Consider the following 22657-nt stretch of genomic DNA (forward strand, 5'->3'; position numbering starts at 1 on the left):
GATACTATTACATTATTAATAGCAATGCAAACTGCTCACACTTCCCTAATGCGAAACCTATTGCATTGCAAATGCTTGTTTTGTTTGAGGGTAATCATACAAGTGGCAGCAAGGGTTTTACATGCAAGTAAAAATGCCTAATTTAAATTGTTGATGAAATAACATTTTCAGTCATTTAAAACAATGGCATGCTAAAAAGCTGTTCTGCCCAAAGAATGCGCCCCACATCCCCCTCCATTAGTTTTATGATGGACTCTAAACTCCCACTGTGCAGGATCAAAGGGTAAACCAAACACCCTGCCACCCCACGCTGCTAGAAGAGTTGCAGAGAAGCACAACAAGATTGCTGTGTCCAGGTGACAAGAGCTGCTGTTCTAGCGCTCCCGTGCGAGCTCAGCTCAGGATTGCAGAATCGGAGCAGTTCATGTGAAAAGTGCTGCCGAGGCAGGAGAAAATGCAAGCAGCACCACCTGTGTCTAGGAAAGGCCCCCATGAGTACCGGTACTCTCCTTGTCCTAGAAGAAGTTCCGGTAATCAAGAGGCGAAAATTAAAAAGTGCCGGTACTCCGTACCGGTGAGTACCGGCCCATTTAAAGCACTGATCATGGTCTATCACTTTATGCCAATGTGGAGCCTAAACTCATTTCTGGAAGGCTTTCATACTCTATTCAAGATCAAATAATCCATCTTGGATTCAAACAGTCAACTGCCTCCCATGCTGCCAACAAGAAACCTTGTTGACCAACCGCCACAGACCACCCACACACAAACATCCTTAGTGTGAGCACAAAGTCTACATTCAGCATATTCCAAAGAATCCCCTAAACTCTAATCCTGGGTTCTCAATGAAACCATAATACTCAATATAGCTGAATCATCAAAACCAAACCAAACCAACAGACTAAAATCATAGAACATACAGCTAATCCATCTATTAGCATAACTTCAAAAGTTAAGTGGCCATACTTCAGTGAGCTGGGCCATACTAAAACAAACTTGGGGCACAAATATGTGATTGGCATATGTTAGCTAATTCCTTACAATGACTGTCATTTACGTGTCTCTTTGAGACATGCTTGACAACTGATGCAACAAATATTGGCAGTGCCAATAGGTCTGGCTTTAAAAGTATGATGTATGGTAATATCAAGCATTTTCTAAGTAAATAGCATGGAAATAAGTATTTATTTGTGTGGGAGCATAAAACTGCAGAATTATATTGGTGTAAGTTAAAAGGTCAGGTGTCTGTGCTGCTCCCATAGAAAAACACAGTGAATTATTGAAAACTTTAATAGCATTACAGTGCCATATGTGCAGTGGCTGCTGGCTCAGGTAAGCGCTGTGGGGCAGTTGGGTGGGGCGCGGCAGGGAGGGGAAGTCGACAGACAACGGAATATGTCTTACTCATTTATTTCATTTTACCTATTGCGTCGCCTGTCGACTTCCCCCTCTCCTACCTTGCCCGCCCACCGCGCTTACCTGTGCCAGATGCCACTGCATTTGTGTGCTCTTGAAATTTCAACATCAGGCAGCTGGATAAATAATCTAAGTGATCACAGCTGTGTAGAGGTTATGCACATTTTTGTAGAAATACAACACGTCTGCCCAATTAAAATATGTACTCCTGTCTCCTAACATGTGGACGGAGCCAACCACCTCGCCTGGTGGCTCTCACATAATTGTCTGGTGACCAGGGGCGGTTTCTTCATTGGGGCATGGGAAAGTCGCCCTCCCACCGCCGCACACATGACACTTAATTTAAAAAATCAATTGATTTCAAAAATTAATTCATAAGGGGTGACCCAGCGTGGCTGGAGTTGTGGGCCAACATCTGAGCAGGGTGTGGCCAAACCTGCTGATTGGTAGGCAGCAGGTATGATGTCAAGTGTTCATGTCTGGTTGGACAGGTTTCCTAGGGTGGCTAACCAGACATGGGCACTTTAGTCCTGCTGAGCCAGCGCTATTAAGGAGTCAGGGGGACACAGTCCAGCTCAACTTGTCTCCTTTGGAGCTCTGGATTCACCTGCTCCCACCAATCCTAGCATTGTTCTCATGCTGTTTACTACAAAAATAGCATTACAGCAATGCACAGATTTGTTCTGTTCACTGCAGATCCCGTGCTCAGAACCCACACATGGATGGGAGTGACACAGAACATGGCCAATCACTGTGTGACTTTATTTTTAAGCCTTACAGTGATTGGCCATGTTCTGTTCCTTGCGGTCATGGTGTCGGGACTGAAGTAAATGCCACCCGGTAATCACACATGTTTTACTGTCTTTCCTGGGTGTTACTTTTAGTTATGTCATATGTTAATTCGAAAGCACTCATGGTTCTCGACCTAGCTTCGAAGCGCTGAGTGTGATGAGAGGAGAGAAGGAAACTATGTCAAAGAGAAGAAATAAGGAAAAGCGAAAGACGATGCAATAGAGGGGGAAGGAGGGTGCAAGGTTCAATGCCATGATGAATGCTGTATATCATATACACAGCAGCGAGTCCGTTTCGAGGCGGTAAGAGGTATATAAAAAAGGGGAAGGAGGCTATGAAGAGAGGGAAGAGATGAGATGAGAGCATGATATGGATATTATAGATTGCTGGTGTAGCGATTGTTGTTCCACCGTAAGCCGCTTCAAGAGATGCGGAAGAACAGAAGGCGGAAGCGATGGGAGTGAGGAGAATGGATGCTTTATCCTGGAGGCTGAATTGTAGTAATAGCGAGGTGACAGAAGCGGGATTTGGAATGCCCACCCTTATGCCAGGACCCTACCGGCGATCCCCATCTACGTCATCCAATGTGCTTTGCTTGGATTCTTCACGCTGTGGCGTGCGCCCTGCAATGGACCGTTGGGCAATCTGACAATTCCCGAAGGGCAGGCCTGACAGATCATGTGACTGTGTATCGTGAAACGAAGGCTGTCTGGACAATGACGTGAAAAGAATAGAACCTTACCACCAGTGGCGGCCGGCATAATTAGCCGGTGGCGGGACAGGTGCAAGCGTGGGTAGGGTGCAGGGGGGGGTGCGCAGGCAGGGGTGTGTGCAATGAAAAGAATAAACACTTACCTTGCTGCTGGGTCCCGCATCTCTGCCCCTGCTCTTCTCATCAGACTTGAGGAACAGGAAGCACAGCCAGGCTCCCCTGACTAATCACAACGCTGCAATGCGGAGTTGTGATTGATAAGCACGCAGGCTCCCCTGACCAATCACAAATCTGCAATGCAGCGTTGTGATTGGTCTGAGTGTCCTGGGTTGACTCTCAGCCAGGGAATGGTTCTTCATGCAGGATGTAATGCAGCCTGTGTGGAGAACAGGGAAAGTGTGCATGCCTGTTTTGGGTAGCCCGAGAGGGCCGGCCACACAGTTATATTCACTTAGGAGTCGGCAAACAACTCCTCCATTGCCCTGCTCCGAAAGCAGTGCAGCCCTGCCCACCCGCCCGCAAAGCAGCACGGAAACATAACATGATAATAACTCGATTGTTATTATTTTATGTTTCTTTTACTTTGCACTGCTTAAAAGCAGTGAGGTGACACTCCTCCACCATAGTGGAGGAACTGCCCCTGCTCACCACTGCCAGCACGACTTGGCTGCCCCACAGTCCAGGGCAGTGGCTGGAAGGTAGAGTGCTGTTGTGTGTTGTGTGTGCTTCTAAGTCCGGCACAGCGGCTGGAAGGGCTGGCTGCAGAAGTCTGAAGGTCAGAGCAGCTGACGGCTGAGCCAGTTGTATAACAAGAGGAGATGGTCTGTGCAGTAAGCCTTGGCATACGCAGCTGTAGGATGTGTGGAACCGGTCTGTGGTTAGAACTGAAAGCTCAAGTCCAACCAGTCGCTACCAGTTGGACATGGATGGTAGATAGGGCTTTGCAGTACTTTTTGGGGTGCTTGTAAAGGCACAAGTGTTAAGTCTTAGTTGTGTCTGAGACCGATCTACAAACCTGCTCCAGTGCTGTGAGATGCTCAACATTTGTGAGTATCACTGCAGTGGGAAGGCCAGAAAGCGTTTACGTATTTTTTACTCACTACCATTAAACTCGCACCAGATGCTGACTGGCTGTGCCACACATTCACCCATTCACCATGATAAGAGGATTAACTTACTTACAGGAAACTGAATCAAGGCCTGAAGTGTAGACGAGATGAAAGGCCTCTTAGGACCCAGGCCCGCAGCTCCTTTCTCATAAAGCTGGGCTCGTAGCCTGCGCGGTCGTCGTTACCTCCAGTTCGCATTACCTCCACTGGGAGTTCTTAAAATTAGAGTGCATTTTGGCCTTTAGACTTTTGTATGTATTGTATTTTAGCAGCTTTTTGCTTTTTCCAAAATATTTGGAACAAACAAAAAAATATATATTGCAGGGTCCACTTTCAGATACAGGGCCAATCATCAGAGATGCTGAAGGGCAGGCTCCGCCACAACTTGCTGACATGCACACATAACATGTGCCAAGCTGAGCCGATCTGCATCTATTTATAGATTGGAGTCTGAGAGCGCCCCAAGTACCTCAGGGCGCGTTATTTCACTCTAGTGCGGCAAGGAGGTCTGCAAACGCAGAATAACTACTGAGGGTTTCACATTCTCGCTACTGTTAGAAACCGAAGCAGAGGCCCCGTGCCGCGGACGTTAGGTGGCTGACAGCGCCATTTGATGCATTTAACTTAAATAGCGGGAAACGAGTGCTCATTGTGCCAAAGGTCAACAGACGAGACGCATTGAGCTTCTGGCACAGAGCATTGCGCAAAAGATTCTGCTGAGAGGAGGCGGGAGAAGAGGGGAAGTGGGAACCCTCGTCTCAGCTGACTCCTGAGACTGAAGTCATCACTAACAGCGCGGCAACGTGTAATAATGGAAAGAATGGTCTGTTTTAAAAAAAAAAATTGTGCGCCTGTATTATGGTCTCTGATATTACGACAAACATTGCCTGCAGCAAGCACATATGCATGCATTCTCCCATATCTTGCAATATACCTATATGTTTTTGGACTTTGATGTTTCTGGGGGTTCAGGGCTGGCCTCGGGTGTCTGTCCAATTTGCAGGCAATTTTACTGATTACGCCGCTGTGGTGCACTGGTGAGCTTGTTATGATTTTTTAATATTTGCCATCAATTTTTACTATTTATTTCAATTTAGTTAACATTACTATTTCTTACAACTGTTGGCTTTTGCATTTTTTGTACACAACAACATTGAAAACCGATGCATGTGATTGATGTTTGATCGTGAGAAATAGTTGAGGTATGTATTTGGAAGAGGATGTTTTCTTGCTAGTGTCCTTTTTTTCATTTAAAGTCACAAAGCCGAGGCAGGACAAGACCGTCGCTGTGCATGTCTTATTTATTACAGACAGAAGTGTGTTTTCACAGCTTTCACGGTGGGTTTTGGACCTTACACTCTCCACTAATGTTTTTTATTTTATGTTAGATGTGTGACTTAAAAATATAAGTCAGGTTTAGTCTAACACAATGTCCCTAGACAATGCTGGCTGGGGTGAAGGTGTACTTTACTAGAAGCATTCAGCCTCCCCCTTACAATAATGCCATTAATGAACTAAGAGGCAACCCAGTTCTCAAGTGCCACCTATATGTGGTCTAGAATCTTATTGCTTTAAAAAAAATATTTTTGACAAAATGAGCTTAAAATGCACTATGTGCCCCTTTTTCTTTAAAAGTTTTCTCAGCGGGAGAACGCCCCCATCCTGCCTTATACCAGTCAGGCTCACATCCGAAGTCAAACGTGCCCCTAACTTTTACGCCTAACCACTTTGAAAAGTCACCAGCCGCCACTGCTGGTTACAGCTGTGCTGTTAAGCCAGATCATAAAACGGAGATGGTTTCCTATAATTCACTCTGCCACTATATTTTACATGAAAATAACAACTCCATCCTGCTAATCATATGAAAGCATATTAGCAATATTATCCAGACGATATTTCCAAATAACTCTTGTGTGAATGTGAAACCCATGATTGGATCCTACAATTGCAAACCCTAGCAATCGAAGTGTTACTGATTGGGGAGGAGCTAACAGGGAAATATAGCGGGCTCACTTTAACTCAACTCCGACCGCAGTCCCCATAACTCCTCCATAATCCAACTTCTGTAAATTCTTCATTGTTTGATTAATAAAAATCATTACAATGATGGACATGCAAAAGAAAAAACGTAAGTAAGAACAATTACTAAAATATTGACACGTGTGGGCCAATAGAAAAGAGCGTTAATTAAGTTTCTGTATGCTTATGCTCTTTTAAAAGCAAACCTAGATGTGACCATTTAATCCATTAACAGCGTCCCGTATAAATAGCAGATAATAGAAAGATATTAATTTTATCAATAAATAGTTATTTAAATACCTTATCGACACCCTTTGGTAAATATGTAATCTCTCTATGTTCATGCTGTTTAAATGTGGGCTGCATTTAAATAAGGAGTCCTTTTAATTAAAGAAAAACAATGGGAGAGCAAGGGAATTTTGGGGTGCGTCCGTATCCCCAGTATAATGATAAGCTAAACAAAAGTGGACAAACCGACTATGTAGGTATGGTACAATCACTACTATGGTTAGTACATGGACCCATTAGGTTTGTTTAAAAGACCCCTCAGGCACCAACCTGGTTGGTGTCATGCTTCATCATTGGGGTCCCAACCGGGTGGTCGAATGCCCCCCGGTTGTGCTACGATGCCTGATTACAGCGGAGCTGGTGTGGTGTGAATGTGTGATGTGACGTGAATTATGCTTAAAAATATCTCTGAGAATCCCTACCTGTAAACTTTATTAGTGGCGGCTCAGGATATGGTTAAAAAATGTGTAGTGCAACTAGATGGGAAATAATTATCCTTAGTTGACTATGTGAGTGGTCTACATGTTTCAGCCCGCAAAGGTATATGTTAGGGGCTTTCCTCAGGATCAGATAGTGAGGCTGGTGAGTAGCAAAGTGGAAAGTGCCACGTGAAAAAAAGTGAAGTCCCTACACCCACGCTAAGGTGTGTGGTCTAAGTGTTGACGTACTTACGGACACTTGAAAAAACCTGTGGGAGAAGAAAAGACAACACAAAACATATATATACATCTTACTTTAAGCAACATAAAATGCAATCTTACGTAGGTGCTATAGTCATAATCAGAATGACTAACACTGTGATTGTACACTACACCTTGACAAGGTGGGGCATGCTGCATGTGGAAAGTGACTTGCAGCCTATAATGATCGCTCCTGTCTTATCGTGGCTATGAAGCTAAAGAGCTTCATGTGAGATCCAGTTGATTATATGGCTCAGTGTAATGAGCAAACGTAGTTTATCACAAGTCATCACACTACAAGCTATAGCGAGCCGGCGGAGGCCACCGTGGACGGTGGTTATGTGGCACGCTGTGTGGGTTTTAGCCACATTTGTGGGTGTGCCATGCGTTGGCGTTAAACAATACACGCACACGTGGATTTGAGCATAAGTGGTCATGCGGCGCACTGCGCAGTTAACATAGATTAAAAACAGTAGGGGGTGGTGTTGCTAGCAACGCAGTGTTGGAGAGCATATTTACACTATGTAAAGGTTTTGGGCAGCTGATCGAGGCTCAGGAGGGCTCTAATCCGATGTTCCAATCTAAAGAGAAGTGGAGTTAAAGGCACAGTGAGCACAGAAGTCCATGTGTGCTCTTGGGTCCTGGGTGGGAGGGAGCAGCGCAACCTTACTTGGTCTCGGCGTGAAACCCGTCTGTAAACCTGCTGTGGTCTCCCGTAGTCCCGGCTAGTGTGGAGCGCCGGGAAAATGGTGCCTTTATGCCGCTAAGCCCTTTCAATTACGTGCCGGTATGCTCGTGGAGCTGCAGGGAGGAGTGGCGCATGCTTGCGCATGCGCCATGCCGCGTCCGGAAGCAGAATGGGCTGTTAGATACTGTGAATGTGTGCGCATGCGCAATTGGGCTTTTGCATTATAAGGAAGAAATCGTCCAGGATGGAATGGTCCGATATTGGTGGTCTGCATGCACTAAGGATGCTCACAAAGGAGTATACGTGCACTAATGTGAGTGCTCAATGGTCCCAAAATGAAGATGGGTAACTGAGCCCTGTGCAAGGATGAAATAGCTGGCATAAGGCCTAGTGCAAGGATGAAATAGCTGGCATAAGGCCTTGTACATGAGGCATCAAAAGCACACTAGGTGTGCGTGGGACCCGGTGCCGGGGATAGGTGCAACCGGAGTCCTGGGATGTCACTGGATGTGTTAAAGGACTGTGGATGGAAGTGCCGCTTGGAGAGGGAGAGGACCCTGACTAGGGTGTGTGCACTATGCGTTGGAGAGTACATGTGGCATTGGAAGGGGCCTAGTCACTCCTCGTGGTAGGGGCCCAGCCGGAGTGATGGTCTCAGTAAGGGCTCAAATCAAGGTTTACGCTTAAAGGGTCGATCATGAGGGGGTAGAGTATTTCAAGAATTTTTTAGGTTCTCCTGAGGCTGTTCCAAGTGATGTTATCGTTGAGGCCTGTTTCATGACTGGACAGGCAGTAGATCCATCTTTGCTCCTTTTCCAGGAGGCGGCTCTGAATGTTTGGTAGGTTGGGGTCCAATGCTTCAATGATGACCCAACGCATGTCATTAGTCGTGTGGCCTACTTCGAGGAAGTGGTTCGTCAGGCGGATGTTGTTTTTCTTACACCTTATGGTGCTGCGGTGTTCGCAGATTCTTGTCTTCATCTTGCGGTTGGTCATGTCAATATAGGTGAGGTTGCAGGGACATATGATGCGGTAAATCATGTGTTCAGTATTGCAATCCGTGTATTGTCTCAATTGCCATGTCTTCCCTGGTTCCAGACTGAGGCCTTTGGTGGTTTCGTTGATGTGGCACACACTGCAGTTGCCACAGGGAAAATGGCCCACCACGCCTGGGAACCCCCTGGCATTCAGGACAGTGTTGTCTGGCCTCAGCTGTGGTGTTGGTCGTGTGGAGGCTATGGCGTCTTTAATGGATCTTGATCTCTTGTTGGAGAGGAGAGGGGGTTCCTAGTCAAGGTTGTTTGTCTTCAATATTTTCCAGTTTTTACGGATGATTTGTGAGACTTTGTGAGAGACGGCATTGTATGTTGTCCCACACGTGAGTGGTGCCGGTGTGGGTTCCCGTGCCTGAGTCTCAATCAATCCTCCACGATTCTGATTTCTGTCCCTTTTACTGGCTTTCTCTGTGATCCATTTGGTGTAGCCCGCTGCTGCAATTTGTCACTCAGATCTTTGGCTTGAGATTTGTAGTCCCCTACATATCTGCAGTTTCTACGAAGCCGGAGGTACTGGCCGTAGGGGAGGTTCTCCAGCAGCGATCTGGGGTGAAGCTAGTGTAGTGGAGTAGGGAGTTGCGGGTGGTGGTTTTGAAATGGGTTTTGCTCTTTAGGCCCCCTCCTTCTGCTTCTATGTCCAGGTCAAGAAATGTGGTCTTGTGTCTGTGAAAACAATGTGTGAATCTGAGAGTGGGATCACAAGAGTTGAGCCATTCGCAGAATGCCATGAGAGATTCGTTGTTTCCGTCCCAAATCAGTAAGATGTTGTCAATGTAGCGTTTATAAAATCTGATTTGGGGGAATCGTGGCTGGTTGTTGTCAAGTAGGTGTCTTGTCTCGAAGTCATATACAGGCCAGCCACGCTGGGGGCGAAAACGCTCCCCATAGAAGTGCCGTACTTCTGTAAGTAGAGCCGGCCTTCAAACTAAAAGAAGTTCTCTTTGAGTGCAAGCGTGGCACTTTCAAGAACAAATGTTTTGGAGGTTTGATGTTGCCAGTTGCTGTTGTTAAGGGCGGATTTCAATACCTGTAGGGTGTCGTCTTGTGGGAGACTGGTGTACAGGCTCTCTACGTCAAGGCTTACCAGGAATGAGGTATCTGGATTGTAGAGCAGGGTATTGATGAGGCCTAGTAGGTCTTTCGTGTCTTTTACATATGTGCCGGTAGACTGTACCAATGGTTGCAAGAAGTGGTCACAGTAGCGCGAGAGTGGTTCCAGTAAGGATTCTATGCCGGATACTATTGGGCGTCCGGGCGGGGGCATTATGTTTTTGTGTGTTTTTGGTACAATGTAGAAGTATGGTATTTTGCCTGCAGTGGTTGTCAGGAATTTGGCCTCACTCTTCGTGATTTGTCCTTTGGTCTCTGCTTCTTCCACTAGTGTGTGGATGCGTGTTCTCAGGTTTTCACTTGGATCGTGAGTGAGTCTCTCATAGTTCTTGGTGTCGTTGAGTAATCGGTCACATTCACGGTGGTAGTCTTCTTTGTTCAGGATGACGGTCCCGCCGCCTTTGTCGACTGGTTTTATGACAATGTTGTTATTTGTCTTCAGTGATTGGAGAGTTTGACGTTCTGTGTTGCTCGTATTTTGGTAGGTGTTGGTTTCCTTCAGTGCTTCGATCTCTTTTAATACAGTTTGTTCATTGACAAGTATCTCTGGTGGTATGGCACTGGGTGTTGGGATAAAAGTTGACATGACTCTGAAGGAGGTGTCCCCCTGTGGCTCCATTTCGGATTGATGTGGAGAGTTTTCGAAGAATGCTTTTAACTTTCACTTACGGAATAACTCCACTAGTTCGCAATCCAACATGAATTTATTAAGTCTTGCTGTAGGTGCGTAACCAAGTCCTTTCTCTATGACTGCCAACTCCGCTGATGTAAGTGCATGGGTGGAGAGATTGGTTACGAGGCTCATCGTGTGCTCGGGCCTGGTTGTTGGTCTCTCGATTTGCTCCTCGTCTGAGCTCCTTGCTGTGGGCCGTCTTCCCAGTGGACTTGCCACATCACCAAAACCACCAAAAGCCTCAGTCTGGAACTAAGGAAGACATGGCAATTGAGACAACACACGAATTGCAATACTGAATACGTGATTTACCGCATCATATGTCCCTGCAACCTCACCTATATTGGCATGGCCACCCACAAGATCAATACAAGAATCTGCGAACTCCGCAGCACCATAAGGTGTAAGAAAAACACCACCCGCATGACAAACCACTTCCTCGAAATAGGCCAGACGACTAATGACATACGTTGGGTCATCATTGAAGCATTGGACCCCAACCTACCAAACATTCAGAGGCGCCTCCTGGAAAAGGAGCAAAGATGGATCTACCGCCTGTCCAGTCATAAAACAGGCCTCAACAATAACATCACTTGGAACAGCCTCAGGAGAACCTAAAACATCCTTGAAATACTCTACCCCCTCATGATCTACCCTTTAAGCGCAAACCTTGATTTGAGCCCTTACTGAGACCATCACTCCGGCTGGGCCCCAACCACGAGCAGTGACTAGGCCCCTTCCACTGCCACGTGTACTCTCCAACGTATACTGCACACGCCCTAGTCAGGGTCCTCTCCCCCTCCAAGCGGCACTTCCTTCCGCAGTCCTTTAACACATCCAGTGACATCCCGGGACTCCAGTTGCACCTATCCCCGGCACCAGGCCCCACGCACACCCAGTGTGCTTTTGATGCCTCATGTACAAGGCCTTATGCCAGCTATTTCATCCTTGCACTAGGCCTTATGCCAGCTATTTCATCCTTGCACAGGGCTCAGTTACCCATCTTCATTTTGGGACCATTGAGCACTAACATTAGTCCACGTATACTCCTTCGTGTGCATCCTTAGTGCATGCAGACCACCAATATCGGACCATTCCATCATGGCCGCTTTCTTCCTCATAATGTGAAAGCCCAATCGCGCAAGCGCACGCATGCGCAGTATCTACCAGTCCATTCTGCTTCCGGACGCGGCAAGGCTCATGCGCACACATGCGCAACTCCTCCGTCCAGCTCCACGAGCATACCGGCACGTAATTGAAAGGGCTTAACGGCATATAAGCACCATTTTCCTGGCACTCCACACCAGCCGGGACTACGGGAGACCACAGCAGGTTTACAGACGGGTTTTACGCCGAGACCAAGTAAGGTTGCGCTGCCCCCACCCACCCAGGACCCAAGAGCACACATGGACTTCTGTGCTCACTGTGCCTTTAACTCCACTTCTCTCTAGATTGGGACATAGGATGAGACCCCTCTCGATCCTCGATCAGCTGCCCAAAACCTTTACATAGTGTAAATAAGCTCTCCAACACTGTGTTGCTAGCAAAACCACCCCCTACTGTTTTTAATCTTTGTTAACTGCGCAGCGAGCCGCATGACCACTTATGCTCAAATCCACGTGTGCGTGTATCGTTTAACGCCAACGGATGGCACACCCACAAATGTGACTAAAACCCACACAGTGCGCCACATAACCACCGTCCACGGTGGCCTCCGCTGGCTCGCTATAGCTTGTAGTGTGATGACTTGTGATAAACTACGTTTGCTCATTACACTGAGCCATATAATCAACTGGATTTCACATGAAGCTCTTTAGCTTCATAGCCACGATAAGACAGGGGCGATCATTATAGGCTGCAAGTCACTTTTCCGCATGCAGCATGCCCCACCTTGTCAAGGCGTAGTGAACAATCACAGTGTTAGTCATTCTGAGTATGACTATAGCACCTACGTAAGATTGCATTTTATGTTGCTTAAAGTAAGATGTATATATATGTTTTGTATTGTCTTTTCTTCTCCCACAGGTTTTTTCAAGTGTCCTTAAGTATGTCGACACTTAGACCACACACCTTAGCATGTGTGTAGGCACTTCACTTTTTTTCACGTGGCACTTTCCACTTTGCTACTCACCAGCCTCACTATCCGATCCTGAGGAAAGCCCCTAACATATACCTTCTCGGGCTGAAACATTTAGACCACTCACATAGTCAACTAATTATTTCCCATCTAGTTGCACTACACATTTTTAACCATATCCTGAGCCGCCACTAATAAAGTTTACAGGCAAGGATTCTCAGAGATATTTTTAAGCATAATTTACGTCACATCACACATTCACACCACACCAGCTCTGCTGTAATCAGGCGTCGTAGCACAACCGGGGGGCATTTGGCCACCCGGTTGGGACACGAATGATGAAACATGACACCAACCAGGTTGGTGTGTGAGGAGGGGTCTTTCAAACAAACCTAATGGGCCCATGTACTAACCATACTAGTGATTGTACCATACCTACATAGTGGGTTCGTCCACTTTTGTTTAGCTTGTCCTTTTAATTAAGACACAATTAAAACCGTGATAATTCATTTTAGTTTTAATGTCATGTTAAAACAAGGGACAACTCATTGCATATTACCTGCCTCAGGAGTGCAGCTTAAATAGATTCCCTGTGAACTGTTACCCTCATTTAGGCCAAAATTCTGATAAACAGTGCTATGACCAGCTCCAGAAGTGAGGTCCTGGGAGGAGACGTGGCTGCTGCCCTTGCTCGGCGTGCATTGGTGGAAGCAACGTGGACCTGGAATCTAAGAGTTGACTAGACCGGCGGGCTGACATCAGGCTTCAAGGGAGGCTCTGACCTGATTAAGGAGAGAGCGAGACCGGGTGGTGATGATTGGTTGGGACAATTGGTAGTCCTGCGGAGGACCACCTGAACAGAGCTCTGTGAAAGGAGGGTTCTCTGTAGAAGGGTAGAAAGGCCCAAAATGAAGGTTAAACATGCATTCATTAAATATGTAGCAGAAAGAAGATAGTTGTTGGAACCAACTTTGGTGTCCCTCATCTTGTGGGACAAAGTCACAAAATATCTAGTATGGCAGGGGAAAATAAATAAACAGAATTAAAGAAATTGACTGGCTTCCAGAAATGAGATGTCACAGGCCTTACTAGATGAGGGGACATGGCAGACCAGAGGGGTCTAAAGTCATATGAAACACTGCAGGGGGAGTATGAGTTGAGTACTAAGCAAAGGTCTAAATACCTTAGTACAGCATGGGCTGAGGAAAGAATAGATTGACTGAATGAGAGGTGCCAGACAAGAGTCTATTAGAGGGTAGAGTGTTACCAAAAGGTATCTTTGCTAAAGAGGTCTTGCAAATATATTGCATGATAATTAATAACAAACCCCATACCTAGCAAATTTGAAAAGGTTTGAGGGTCTTGGAGACAATACTGTGGGCTGGCAAGGGAATCCCGGCACACATTCCATGTTGACCCAGGTGTACAGGATGATAAGACAGATCAAGGTGGCATGCAAGTCAACGGGAGGAAGGATGCCCCAGTGAAGTCCAGAGAAAGTAGTGAGTGAGGGGAGACATTTTAAAGTATAGGCGTAGCGGATACGGAACATTAGTTCACATGTACTCTGGAAATACATTTACCAAATGTAATACTGCAAATGCTTATCATTTTAAGTTTGGTAAAACGTATGAATAAAGTTCTAAAAAAATGAGGGCATCATTTATGAAAAGTGATGCATCGCTGCATGAAAAACAGCGATGCCTCACTTTTCATTGTGCCCTCCTTGCGACATGATGGATGCATCCTATTTACTGTATGACACATCATGTCGCAAGGAATGACAGATACGTCAGTTTTACTGACGTATCTGTTGGCAGAGAAATGACGCAGTGCTGGAGTTGTGTCAGAAGTGTGATGCAACTCCAGCAATGCAGGAGGGGGGCTATGGATATAGCACTGCATCACCCTTATGCCTGCCATGAGGTTTTGACGCATTTGTATCCAAGAAGTGGAGCAGTGAAATCTCATAGATATCACTGCATCACTTCTACGAGGCTTACTTGCTCCGGGAAGGCCCCCCCCTGCATACATTATACCTGACACAGTTATAATGTAGTGCAGGGGTTTACGAAGTGATGCATGTGCTTAGATGCGTCACTTTATAAATATGGCGCAACAGGGGGCATGTTTTACGCCGCCGATGCATCACAAAATGTGACGCAACAGCAGCGCAAAACTGTTGCAAGGCCTCATAAATAAGGCCCTAAATAAATAACGTTTTGCTGATCAGTGACTTAAATATATGGGTAGGCAATCACAATCGCAGACCTGAATTAAACATAATCGAGAATGCATCTCAAAAAGCTCAATGAAATGGAGTCTCATGGACAACACAAAGTTGCTAGATACTCATCTGTTCCCATCAGATGTTCTGAAAATAAGAACATGTACCATAAAATCATTTTCATGCCTAACAAGCTGTAAGCGAAGAAGGTGAAAAATGCAAACAAGGCATCAAAATGACCAACAAATGGTTCAAATGTTATATATAAATACAAAAGGACAATTCTTAAACCTTAAAAACCAATAGCATAAATCAAAGTCCAAAACTTCCAAAAGTGCGCTTGAGATTAGCAGAAGAGGTTACCAAAAGGCTATATGGTAAACAAAAAAAAAACTGCATTGCTAATCACATTAATAAATAAAAAATAAAAAACAAAGAACATTTTCAGTATGTATAAAGGAATGACCAATCTGAAGTCCTAACAAATACAAGGCACAATACGGAGACCACCTTCCGTAAGTTTTTGAATGATAAAGATATGTTTCACAATTGTATTATATTTCACAAATATCCCATTGCCTATAATCCATCCTGATCCACCAGAATCATCCTTGATCTCATTCAAACCACTTCTCAACGTTTAAATTTCCAAGGATCAAGGCATTTCATCTACCAGTTAATCATATCCTGCATGAAAAAAGTATTTTGTTCCCTGACCATTGACATGATCATTGTGAATATTGTACTCTTTGACAATAAACATGGTTTCTTGTCAGCTAAAACATTATACTGTCACTCCACTCCTAGAGTGGCAACAGCAGACCCTCAGATCTTGGCAAGCTATCATCCAACTTCTGACTCTTCATGTCCTCACTAAATTCTGGCAAGAATTATTATGGAAGCAACAACAAGAATATATGGGCCAACACCAGTTGATAAAGTGTCCTTAACCGGTTTTAAGACCTTCTTTTGGAACAGACGTTGATCTGGCAGGCATCAGAGAAGAACCCTACATAACTCTCACACTGCTTTCATTCCCTTGAACTCTGTTCTGCTTACAAGGCTAGTAGAAGGTTTAACATTTCTGGAAATGCTCTAAAATAGTCCAGCTCATTCCTTGTTGACTAAGCTCAATAGATATAATGGAATACACCTCTCTGGATCTGCCTAATCTCTGTTATTGTTTAACTGGTATGTGTGCCTCTTGTCACAATTGCAACACTGTTCAGTCCGCATCACCAACAGCCTCCACCATACCAAGCAATGGATCAGTAAAAGTTTCCTCTACCTAAACAGTGAAAAAAATGAATGCCAGTCCTTTCATTCTCCTCCAAATCAGAGCTGATTTGGAGGGCTTCAATTTGCAAAGGAAAAGCACAAGATTGTTAGGGTACAATAAAGTCCAATGATCTTGATCACTGCAACTCACAGTTAGATTTTTATGAGGCCCCCGACTCCAATGCCACAGTGAGCAATGTCTTGAAATCTACCCAGTACTTAAGGAGAGCCGTTGGTTGCCACTGGACATCGTTAGCACTTATTTTCAATGATTGGTATTTGAGTCTTATGGTTTACAGTGCAGCCAACCACCACAGTATGATAACTGTGAGAAGTTGGCCTGGCATATGCTGGTCACTAGTTATAGTGGCCACCTTGCACCAGTCCAATTTGGCTCTTGGTAGATAGGTTTAAGACAACCTTTTAAAGAAAGCTATCCTAGTGGTAGCTGTGGAGAGCAGCCTCTGAGGAATGTAAAGCAGCTTGTTTTACCTTATACTCTCTTGAATTACCAAATGAAAAGACACCACACAGGTATATATATCAAATATATATGTATTTATTTCTAAATATACTCTACTAATCTCTTTATGAGATTAGAGCCAGGTAAACATTCAAAAGATCAACAGTTCTCAATAAATTAAGCACAAATATGGATGTAGCCCTAAGGGCGTACCAGACCATATACTAAAAAATGGTGTAACAAACTCAACTTGCAAAATGAAGAGACCAGAGGCCTTGGGAATCGCTGGGGCTTCACTTCTGCAGTGTTAGCAGGTAAGTAATCAGCCCACGGGAGACGCGTGCAGTATCTAAGCACACACGCGGGTTTCCTATACGTTTCAATGGCAAATGTCGCGGTTTGTATTTTACAGTTTCAGGGCACTTCGCAAAAGTCAACAAGCAAGCAACTTACAGGGTAAGTATTTCGAGGGCAAACACACACTTGGGCACCGGAGTGCACAAGTTACCTCACCCAGGGAAGCCGGGTGCATAGGTGTCCTTTGGTGTCGGGTCGCGATGCTGTTTTCAATGGAGATCACTGAAGACTTGCTGCTTGTGACGACTGGAGAGGTGTCCGCTGGAATCCGAAGATGGATTGGAGTTGCAGAAGACCTAGAAATTGAGGGGACAGAGTTCAAAGTCACTTGCCAGTGACCGGTGGCCAGCAAGATGGATGACCACAGCTGTCGCGTTTCTTCAGGTCGATGATGGTGTTTTGTCTCTTCGCTCACGAGGTCCAGGAGAGATCGATGATGACCAGCAGCCGGATTCGGAGGTTCCCACAACGTCTGCAGCTGATGACGGTGTCGACATTCGGATTGGGGCCAACAAGCCTTAGCAACTGCAAGTCTTGTGTGAAGTAAAGATTGGCAATGGTGCAGACCAGCAAGGTCTGATGGATTTACCCAGCAAGGGTAAGTGAGGGCAGGCCCAGAGCAATTAGGCGAGCCCTTGAAGTTGATGTGGAAGTCTTCAGGTGAGTTACTAGCCAACGGCCAAGCAACCGCAAAGACGCCTTTGCAGGAAAAGTTTACCAACAGCCCACAGTCACTCGGGACGGGGTAGGCTGCTGGTTTTCGGTACTAGACCTGCTAGGGACTTGGACAACAAATGGTCCAAAGCACAACTTCGTTGAACGTAGATTAGGGCTTGCACTTGAAATCAGTGCACGTTTCCCTGGTATTGCTGTTCCTCATCACTCGTGGGGTCCAGATGCCACAGCTTCACTGGGGACTCAAAATGGCCGTCGAGAGGTCAGGAAATCCACTTCAGGGGACGCAGGGACTTCGGGCTCTGGCGGGAGCGGTAAAGTTTGCAACCGTTGTTGAAGTGTTTTGGTGCCTGCCAAGCAGGGGAGTCACTCCTTGACTCCAAGGGAGATTCTTCAGTCTTCCAGAGATAGTGGAACGTCGAAGGGCCAGGATTCTTCTTTGTAGAGCGTCGTCCAGGTGTAATCTGAATTGCATTGGCAATGCTTGGTATCTTATAGTGGAAAGATGGGATGGACTAGCTCTATGACCACTCCTCTAGGAGGGTCAGGGTAGTGGGTGGTTACACCCACTTCCCTTTGTCCAGTTTCGTGCCAGAGCAGGGGCAGGTAGCCCCTGAACCGGTTTGAGCTGGCATATTCACAGAGGAGCCTACTGCTCCCCCAGTGCAGGACTTCAAAGCACTCTAAGAGTGCACCCACCCAGCTCCAATACACTAAATCCTGTCTGGGAGGTGGTGACACCTCCCTGTGACAGGAAACCCTTTGTTGGGCTCCCTCCACTGCGAGTTTCGGTCAGCACCAGGAGGGCAGCCCGGTGTCTGTGCTGGTGGCATCCATTTTGTAATGCCAGGGCTCTAGAAGATTTCTACCGTGTAGTACAGTGGGTACATGTCGTCCCCTCTAGAAGGGTGGGATCCTACTCCCACACCAGTTACTGGTGTGGGTGTAGGATTCCAAGTTGTTTGACACCAAACACGACATGCTTTGATGCAGTCATTCCAAAGTTAGCATTTACCGCGAGGTTATAATGCACTTAAGAGTATATGGTTTAACCGCATCCACAAACGGTAGCAGAGAATGGACTCTGCCAGCTGCAGAGGGGTCCTGCTCATGCAGAAGCACCCCCTCACATAGTAAACCAAGCACCCTGCCCTCAGGATTGTTCGGGCCTGCTAGAGGGGTGACTGATAGGTTTATATGTGTGTGTATGGTGAGATATAGGAACCTATACCTCAGTGAGGAGTGCTAACACTACCTCACACAGGCTGCAGTAGCAGGCCTGTGGTGTCAGATTGTGAGTACTTCCCAGGGGTGGCATAATACATGCTGCAGCCCCTGGTAGGCCTGTGAAGTACCAATGCCCTAGGTACCTAAGGTACCATATACTAGGGGCTCACAAGGCACCACAGTATCGAATCACTAGTGCATCTAATATGCACACCAAGTTGTTTAGAGAGATCAGTGAGACTGGGGCCCTGATTAGCAGGGACCCAGCCAGACTATAGTCAGAAACCAGTGTATACATCAGAAAAATAGTGGGGGCAACATAAGTGCAGATCCTACTCTCCTACAATAACAAGCACAAGATTCGGGCCTGGCACACTCCTGCACCAATGGCGTAATGTAAAATGATGGGGCCCCCCTGCGGAATGTGATACGAGCCGCCTGAGCCGCTAATATCTCACAAATATTCAATGGCTTTGGGCTGAATGGGCCCCTCCTGAAGAGTATGGGCCCCTGAAGGGTTGAGGGCATCCGTGCACCACAGGAGCTGCAGGGGCTTTTGTTAAGCACCTGTGGATCCGCACATATAGCTATGAAGATCAAAGGTCCTTCTTTCTGCCTTGTTTCACATGTTTACAGTTTATGTGTGCACACACATAGTAATACAATACAACACACTGAGATAGAGAAGACACCAACCTCATGCTCACTTACTAGTTATTCCACAGGTAGTAAACCCTTCACCACATTGCAATTTTAATAGGCTCTTCCAGGAATTTTGGCAAGATGGGGTTGACTTGCGCTCCTTCCAAGTTCACTCAGCTCTGTTGCCAGTCCATCACAGGCCCTTTAGCACACTTTGTCTTCCGTGGCTGATAGAGAAACGCTTGTTAAACCATTACTTCTGTGAGTGCTGTGTCAATTGACAAATACCCCTAATGTGCAAGACGTTGTCTCTTTGAATGCTTTTCAAAGATTCATTCAATTTCCCTCTCCCTTCCTCTCTCTCTTTTCTTTCATCCTCTGTCTCTCTTTCTCTCATTCTCTCTCTTGCTCTCATTCTCCCACTCTAAAACACTTTTTTACACCCTAGCCTTTTCTTAGATATTATTTTGTATTCTCTTCTAGAGAAATCACCTCCTCAGTCTCACCGCATTACTCTCTCCAGGGCTTCTCTTTCTCATGTTGTTCCTAAGTGTCATGTTCTCTCCTTTTCCTCCTCTTGCACCCTGTCTCCTCACCACAAACACCTGGACTCCCTTACCAGCGATAACCAATGATGAACCGTCTCACGGCAGGTGCTAAAAATGCACTCTGTCTGATTGTGTCTCACGAATCAAGCAAATCCTTACTTAGGGCCCGATTATGAAAGCGGGGAATCTGCCACCGGCGTCCTGCCGGTGGCGGATTCACCGCCAACGTGAGGCCATTCTCTGCCCGCCAAATTACGATGGCGGGCGGTTTGCTGACAGACGGAAAGACCGTCCGCCACGGGTCCGACAAAGGCAATCTTTCTGATTGACTGGCAGACCCGGAAAGCATACCTAGAATGGTGGTGGTGCCTAGCAGGCACCGTCCGCCATATTTGGATGCTTTATCCCGCCAGTGGTAGATGGCGGTTCCATCACCATTCACAGGCTGGCGGGGATTGCATTTGGGGGACCAATTGCAGGCCCTCCTTGTGTTGGGGGGAGGTGAGTGTGCACTGGCATTTCCCTGCACCAGGTGGCAGGCACCGCGTGGTGCCTGCCACCTAGTGCAGAGAAATGCCAACAGTCCATTTTGGACATTGGGGCGGGTGCTGCAGCCAGCAATGTTAGAGATACACGATGCGACTGCCACCGTGGCGGTCACGTCGTAATATTATGTGCGGGACCACCGCCTTACAGGCGGCTGGTCACAAACCCTGCGACGATGTCGGTCGGATGAAAGTCCGACCGCCATCGTAATGACCCCCTTAGTGTCAAAAGGTGTGCCATGAGTTAACCTGTGCAAAATAACTATTTGCGATCAACAGGATGGATCAGTAATGTTAATGCTCACCTCAGCCTATTTGCATAACGTGAATGAGATGAATTTGAACTAGCAAGGGAGACTCGTTCTTCCATTCTTCATAAATTAGTAAATTGTGTTCCAATAATTCGGTAATATTAGCATCTGTTATTTGAGACTTTTAGACACCCCAGAAGTGGAGTTTGAAGTGCTATAATAATGAATCATGTTTAGAGTCAAGAGGTGTGTGCCGCACGAATGGTGAAAGTGGACCACACCAGTGGTGGAAGTTAGCAGAGGCATTCCTTAGAAAAAGTTCACACACAGGAACTTTTATAAATTAAGCAATTAATCTACCTCCTCTTGTCAGGCAAACTTTTTCTGGTGGTCTACGGTGATCTCAGGTGAGCCAGTGAACCAGGTTTTGCATCAAAAACTTTAAAAAGACATATTTCACAAGGATATGGTTGGTTACTCTTGAAAACCCAACCCTGGCTGGGCACAGTAAGGACTTGGCAGTCTCTCATTTAGTGTTAGTGACACTCTAGAAATGACAAAGGCTATATATTTGGGCCCACTCTTGACAGCAACACAGCATCAGTTGCTATGAGGCCCATTATATTATCTCTTTGTGGGGAAGAGGTTGTGGAGGTAAGAATAGTCTCTCTTCATATTCCAATTTGTAAATTATGACCGAAAGGACTCAGTCACACAGAAGCCAGATGGGACCTTTCACTCCACAATGAGGGCTCAGGATCTAGTTGTCACTGTGCTCAGCAAGGCATTGCAGCACTGTGCAGGCTGGCAGTGTCAAGGACCTCCAAGAGCAGCCACTTCTACCAAAACCCAAGTGAGAATTTATAATTTGGCCCAAACTTATGCCACTCCTCGCAGAGGCTACAGAGTACCAGGAGATGGTATGGTGCTCTCCACTAAAGACAAAGTGGAAGACATTGTTTCAGACTGGCATGATCAACAGGAATATTCACAGCTCGAGGAGCTTCCATGAATGCCCTTATAGGTAGTTAATTTTTAGGTCTCTCCTAAGAGAGTAAATGCTAGGCTTATTGTTTTCTTAAAGTAGGCTTAGAAGCCGCCTATTGCTTACCATTCCTTGGCTTCATTGTCACTCTCATCTCCTTGCTTCTTACTGGTCAGCTAAAGACACACAAATGATGGATGGAATGTTGAACAAATCAAACATTCACCCCAGTCAAACAAGCATCCTGGGACCGGTCTCAGGGTATCACCCCTCATCAGCCAGGCTAGTTTGAACCCAGTGGCACAGTGAGCCCGAGACCCATGTCAGGGCATACCCGATGCACTTAGGGTGAGAAAGAAAAAGACACACAAATGATGGACAGAATGTTGAACAAATCAAACTTTCACCCCCAGTGAAGAGATTTGGGTTAAATCCATCCTTCTTCTGCCCACCATGCCACCCCAGTTTAGACCCAGCCATATGCAAATCAGTCTTGACGCTGCTCCTCATGGGAACAGTCCAGCCCGAACTGCCAAACCAGGTCCTCCCTGGACCAGAAACAAGCATCCTCGGACAAGTTTCAAAGTATCACCGCTCATTAGCCAGGCTAGTTTGAATCCAGTGGCACAGTGAGCCTGGGACCCAAGTCTGGGCATACCCGGTGCACTTCAGGGCAAGAAAGCAAAAGACACACAAATGATGGACAGAATGCAAAACAAATCAAACATTCACCCCCCCGACAAGAGATTTGGGTTAAATCCATTGTTCTTTTGCTCACCGTGGCACCCCAGATTAGTCAGTTACTGGTCAGTTAGCACATGCTCCCTTCCTCTTCATGTG

Source organism: Triturus cristatus, chromosome 1_2, assembly GCF_964204655.1.
Source record: "Triturus cristatus chromosome 1_2, aTriCri1.1, whole genome shotgun sequence".
Taxonomy (NCBI): Eukaryota; Metazoa; Chordata; class Amphibia; order Caudata; family Salamandridae; genus Triturus; species Triturus cristatus.